The sequence below is a fragment of the Pinus tabuliformis genome, chromosome 2_1, assembly GCF_031772625.1.
Source record: "Pinus tabuliformis cultivar Carrire ecotype Pingquan chromosome 2_1, CPIR1, whole genome shotgun sequence".
NCBI lineage: Eukaryota > Viridiplantae > Streptophyta > Pinopsida > Pinales > Pinaceae > Pinus > Pinus tabuliformis.
In genome coordinates, this window is record NC_142299.1 from 228,425,531 (window position 1) to 228,432,019 (window position 6,489).

The window sequence follows — 6,489 nt, forward strand, 5'->3', positions numbered from 1 at the left end:
ATTGTGACCAATCTATGATACTTAAGAAACCAGGCCCAAATTGGAGCAAGGGCATACTGTGGGCATGGGTAAAGAAGGAGTGGCACAAACCCTTATATTTGGTCCAGAAATACATTACCTTCGAAGGTAGATATATTGTTACTTTCCACTATCATATTAAATTTATGATTTGCTTTAAGATAAGTAAAAAATGAATCTCCCTTTCTACCTATTGAAAATTTTAACCAAAACGACCAAAGACATTCAGGTTCAGCCTGACAATACCGTGACCAATATGTTTCACCATGGCTTGATAAATTTTTTGGTAGAAGTGGAACCATAGAAAGAAGGAAAAATGTGGGAAGAGTTCCTTTTTTGGGTGGATTTGGGTAGACATCTCTGTAATCTCCATCTAAGGGGAAATTATCTGTGCTAAAGAGGAAGTGGGTTTCAAAAGATGAGTATTCATATGAAGACCTAGTGTGTGGAGGAAATAAACAAGAATCCAATGGAGCTGGAGAGACTTTTGTCTCCAAGAAAAGTAAAACCTTGTATCAAGAAACATGAGACAATCCTGAGTAAGAAACCTGAAATGATCCCTTGTTTGAAAAGGAAGGGGAAGCATTGGATGAGAAGGGAAAAGAACCTTCGTTTGAGGAGGAGGAAGTCCCGGTCATAAATAATAAAAATCCTAAATGGAAAGGTCGTAAGGTAAAACAGAAGAAGAAGGTCATGCTGAAGAAGAGGAAAAGTAGAAAGGTGTCGAAGGAAGCCTCTCCTTCGGTTGACCCTGATGATTTGAACTCAAACTATAAATATGATTCTGGAGGAAACTTAGATGAATTGGTGGTCATGAAGTTCTTTCCTTGTCATCCATACACCCATTTGTTGGTTAAATAGTCTGCAAGCCGACATGGGAAAAATGAACCTAAGTCAACCTCAACAAGATCAACTGAGTTAGATTTTTTGAAAATGGTATTGTAGGTATGTCATGAAGTTAGTCAAAGTTTGCTTAATTTACCATATTATGACTTTGAAGGAGAGTGAGCTAGTAGACCTATTTGAAAATATGAATTGGTAAAGCATGAGAATATTGTTGTGGAAGATGTTTCTTAATACAAAATATTAAAGATGTCTTTCCCCTTGATAGTCCTAACATTAAAGTGGAAAAGGAATCTCAGGCACCAAGTGCCCCTAAGGATAAAATGATGGAAATAATTCTAGTATAGAACTTACTTAAAGCTGGTGTAGAGAAAGAGGTGGGACTTTCCATCAACCTTAAATTTGGAAAGTTTGATAGGATTACGGATCTGACCTTAGAGTTGGAGGCCTATAAGAAATATGTATAGACTATGTTGGGTGAACCTATGGAGTTGGAAATACATATATCGATAATGAAGGAAAAATCTACTGTAAAGGGGGAATTGTTGAATTCTCCCAAGTTAGAAGAGTTTAAGACTACTGAGGAGTTGACAAAGGTTGACCTTGAGATATTAGTAGACAGAGGCCAAAAAAGGATCAAATGCACTTAGGGAAGCATATGAAGGTAAAGAAACTCCAGAGGAAGGTGAATAAATTTAAGGGTGAGTGCGTTCAACTATAATTGGAGAATCAAGCTCTGGTTCAAAGTAATAATTGTTTGAGAAGATCTCGAGACCGACTGGCTATTCAAAACTAGCTACTAGTTAAGCAGGACAAACTCTGGTAGACTAAGGTGGACTGCCTAATGCAACATTGTCAAATAATGAAAGAAAAATGCTTTCAGAGGAATCATGAGGAAAGTCAAGAGAAGCTTCACCATCTCGGTTGAGCTACTGAGGAGATTGAGCACGAGGAAGTGCAACCTTCTGAACGTGGGGGAGATGAAGAGTCTCAAATTCAACTTGTTCAAAGAACTATCCAAACATCTTATGTGATTCATATCCCTATGCTTTGCCTCACATTTCCTTACACTTCATTGTTCTTTCTTGCCATTCCATGCCTTTAATGGAATCTCGAATAACAAAGGTGATTATTTCTTTTTTATGTGTTTCCTTGCTAAATTGGTCTATATTTTAGTAAATTTGCCTATCTAATGGTTGTGAAGCATTACGATCTCATTTTTCTCCTAAGTCATTGGGGGAATGATCACTGATTACTAGACTGAGCACTATGTCATATCTACTATAAGAAGCCATCTTGGATAGTTATGGAAGGAAGGAATGCAATGTTAATTTCACATGCCAAATTGGATACTTATAACCATGAGAAACATAGTTTGTTATTTTTTTATCTTCTTCGTATCAACTGAGTTTTTATTTGGAACGAGACTATTCAGTACTAGTTAGACAATTTCATCCATTTTCATATTTTGTAAATATTAGTCGCTTAGTTATAATTATTTTCCTTATTCTTCGAATTAAATTGGTCGATGATTGTTTACATATTTCTTTGTAACTAGTTGATGAAATCTAGCTATAATGTCATTGTGAGACTGCTGAAGTGGTTAGACTAAGTTTTTGACACTATATGATATTTTAATGACTATATAATATGATTCACATTATTTTTATTTCACCTGTTGGAGTAACAAGGTCTTTAACCTACAATGCTTCCAACCAGGTAGGCCCCCCTAGTATGGAATGCATTTGCATTGGTTACATATGCTTAGTATATTTAACGTGATGCTTTATTATTTTTGTAGAATTATAAAGTTAAAGTTATAAATTGATATCTCGTATTTCCTTCATTACAATAGGTTAATATTATTGATTCTCTTTTAGCATTGTAATTTTATCTGAATGAGTTGGATTTTTATTTTGTTAAGGGCCCTAATCACAAGTATACTAAGAGACTACTAACCCAGGGATCTACCAAAGGGTTGAGAGATACCCCGAGGACTCAGACCTATAGTCCTCTTAATTTGAATGGTTTGTTTTTTTTTTTTTAGCATAAGTGTGAATTGGTTAACTGTTACTTTACCAGAATTTGTTATAGATTGATGGATTAAATTTGCTTTCATAGGTTGGTTAATATTGAATATCTATTTACCAAGGGAAGTGTAAATAATGTCTAGTAGAAAGTAATTGTCGACTATATGCTGCAACATGTAATAAATTTTACTAATCATATCTAATCATGCATATATTTTGCAGGTTCCTCATCAGCTTACGAGCTCCGTTTGATAATTTAATGAAATCACAATTTAAGTAATTAAATTTCCCATCAGGTAGCCTTTCGAAAATAGAATGAGAGGCTAGGAAGTAAACATACAGTAGAAAAAAAAGAGGAAGCATGCACAACAGAGGAGGACTTTCACGATTTTTTTTTTTTTGATTGAATCTCCCTCTCTCTCTGTCTCTTGGGAGGATAGAGGGAACTTGAAGCTAATCACATTGCACATGGAGCTATGGGAGCAATGACATTGAAATACATAACAATGCTAGAGCTGATTGTAGAGCCCTGTGCTTGAATTAGAATCCTGTGAAATTGGTTGTAGTGACTGTTAACTATGTTTGACCACTAGACTATTATCCAAGCTTGTGTGGTTAGTGGGAGGCTTAGTGGGTGAATGAATCACTATGGTTCTTGTTGCATAGCTAATAAACCACCTAGATAGGGAATTTTGGGTAACTGTGGTGCTTACTACTAGAGGGAAGTTGATAAACCACCTGGATAGTGGATTGTAGGCCCTTGTGGTGCTTGCTATGATAATACAATTAATAAACCACTTGGACAGTGGATTCCAACTCTTGGACTGAGAAATGCCTCATCTAAACCTTGGGTAAAATCCATGTGATATTTTTGAGACCAATGGAATGTGATGCCTAAGCTTGTGTGCTTAGTGGGAAGCTCTGTAGATGACTAAATCGATGTGGTGCTTGTTGTATAGCTGATAAACCACCTAGACAAGGAATTTTGGGTCATTGTGGTGCTTACTAGTAGAAGGAATTTTATAAACTAGTTGGACAGTGAATTGCAAAACCCTATGGTTCTTGCTATGACAAGACAGTTGAGAAACCACTTGGATAGTGGATTCCAACTCCTAGACTGAGTAATTCCCCATTTGAACTTTGGTTGAAATCCATGTGAATTGTGTGAGGCCACTAAAATATTATGTCTAAGCCTATGTGGTTAGTGGGAGGCTAAGTGGATGACTGAACCATTGTGGTGCTTACTATTAGAGGGAAGTTGATAAACCACCTATACAGTGGCCTAAAAACACTTGTGGTGCTTGCTATGAATAGACAGTTGATAAAACACCACAACAATGGATTCTAACTCTTGGACTAAGCAATACCCCAACTAGACCTTGGGTGAATTCCTATGGATAAACTTAGAGGAAGAGTGGGTCATTGTAGTGCTCACTACTAGAGGGAGGTTGATAAACCACTTGGATAATCCTTAGTGTTTGTTATCAGGAAATCTAGTGTCTATTCAGAGCTGCTAGTCCCACTAAGACAAGTAGCTATCTTAGAAACAAACAGATTAAAGTCACTTGTTTTTCCTTTATGAGAGAGAGATGAGAAAGAAGCAGAGAGTACCAACCTCAGTCTTCCGCTTGGCTTCTTGCTTGTTTCCTTTCCCCTTTGACAGAATCTCACCACTGCTTCCTTACTTGTCCCACTTCAAAGAGCACCTGTATATTCACAGCAACATAATGCCATCAAAGCATAGAGATCTTTCACTGTAAAAAATATAGGATCATATATATATATATATATATATATTGAGCATACAAATGCATATACCAACAGAATATTTAGAGATACACAAGAATATGGAGGAAAACTCAAATAGCTTTATTAGTAAAAGTAGTAGAAGAGAGGATTACAACCACTTGGTCTGACCCATTGCCATCCTTCTAGCTTGAAAGTCTTCTTCACCTCACACAAAGCAAGATCACCCAACAATGTCTTCAAAGAGAAACTAGTAGCACCTCTTTGCAAATTACCAAATTCCAACCTTTGGATCTTTGGGATGAGGGATCCATTTATAGATATTTGCAGGGGGTGAGTCAGCTTCTGGGATTTTGATTAGTGTCATCTCTCTGATAGTTCCTGGTTCCACATGGAGATTTCAGATCTCTTACTCATCCCTGAGCGAACTCAGAGAGGCAAGTGTCAAATGAACAGTTTCTAGAAGATTCTCTGGGTTTCCACCTAGCAAACTGCTTGTGCCATTTGTCTGCTCTCACTCATTGTACCCTATAGAAGGGATTTCCAGTATGCATCACACCTTTTTCATGTGGCAGTTGAGATGCATCGCACCTTTAGCACTAAGCAGTCTCTATGGTCCTGCTTTGACCAGTTCTGAGTAGTTTTTCATGGAAAACTTTTGGGAGATGATGTAATCAGCTAACCTTGCTCCTTTAGGGTATGAAACAACACTTTTAGGGACTTAGAAGCCCTTGGTTTATGGACATGTATGATTGGGGTTGCAGTGCCCAAATATGTCTATAACAGTTGCTCCCTAAAGTATGAGGTCGTAAATCCTTTTTGATGTCGGGTGAAATGCTTTATAATGAGGATTCGAGGTTTTTCACACTGGAAGGTGACCTGTAATAAGATACAATACAATAAATTATATTCATAATATTTTCATGATCTAGCTGAGGTGGGCATTCCCATGCTTAGCTTGATAAATTCATTTTCATGTACATAGCACAGACAACCGTATGTGTGCAGAATGATGATTCTGGTGGAGCCATCATCCCTTAGTCTGGATGATTATCTGTTTAGAAATGATGTACATTTGATGTCTTTATTTTCCTAATTATATCACAGCCCAGATGGATGAAACTAGATTCATGGTCTTCAAAACTTGTTTAATCTTCGCCCGAAAGTACAAGTCGATCCATGTGAAAAGATGTTCTGATGTCGAACATGGAAAGACATCACATGATTACCAGCCAATGATGTAAGCTGTTAACAGATGCGAGAGGAATCACCGATGATGATGATGACCCTCAAGGTACTGCAGTACAATTCACGTGGTGTGAATACATGAGTTGATGTCGAACACCACGCAAAATATTTCGGTTGAAGGCCATTAGTGTAAACCTGTCAATGGAAGTGAGAAACTTGCCATTCAGGCATGCAATCTTCAAAGTACTGGAAGGGTTGTCCCTAGTTCGGCTTCTTGGATAATGCGCTGATGTTGACAAGAAGTGACCCATCATAGGAGGGCATTAATGGATCCCACATCTACAACACGGAATAGAGAAAATGATTTTGTAGAGGTGAAAACGATCTGATGATACAAGGTTCAAGGTGGCGGTCATGAAAGAATGAAGCGTGAAGGTATTGTAGCGGATGAGACACAAGCTAGGTAGGTGAATTCTCTGAGCAACTTCTCTTGAACATATTAGCGACACTGAAATGGATTGGTAGTGTTAATCCCAAAAGTGGATGGTACGGTGGACCAATGGTGATATGACCGGTGAACGGAATAACCCAACCCGACTCAATCGTGGCGATGGAGTGAAAGTGTCATGTTCAAGAGCGACCTGCTACCAATAAAGTTTCTTCA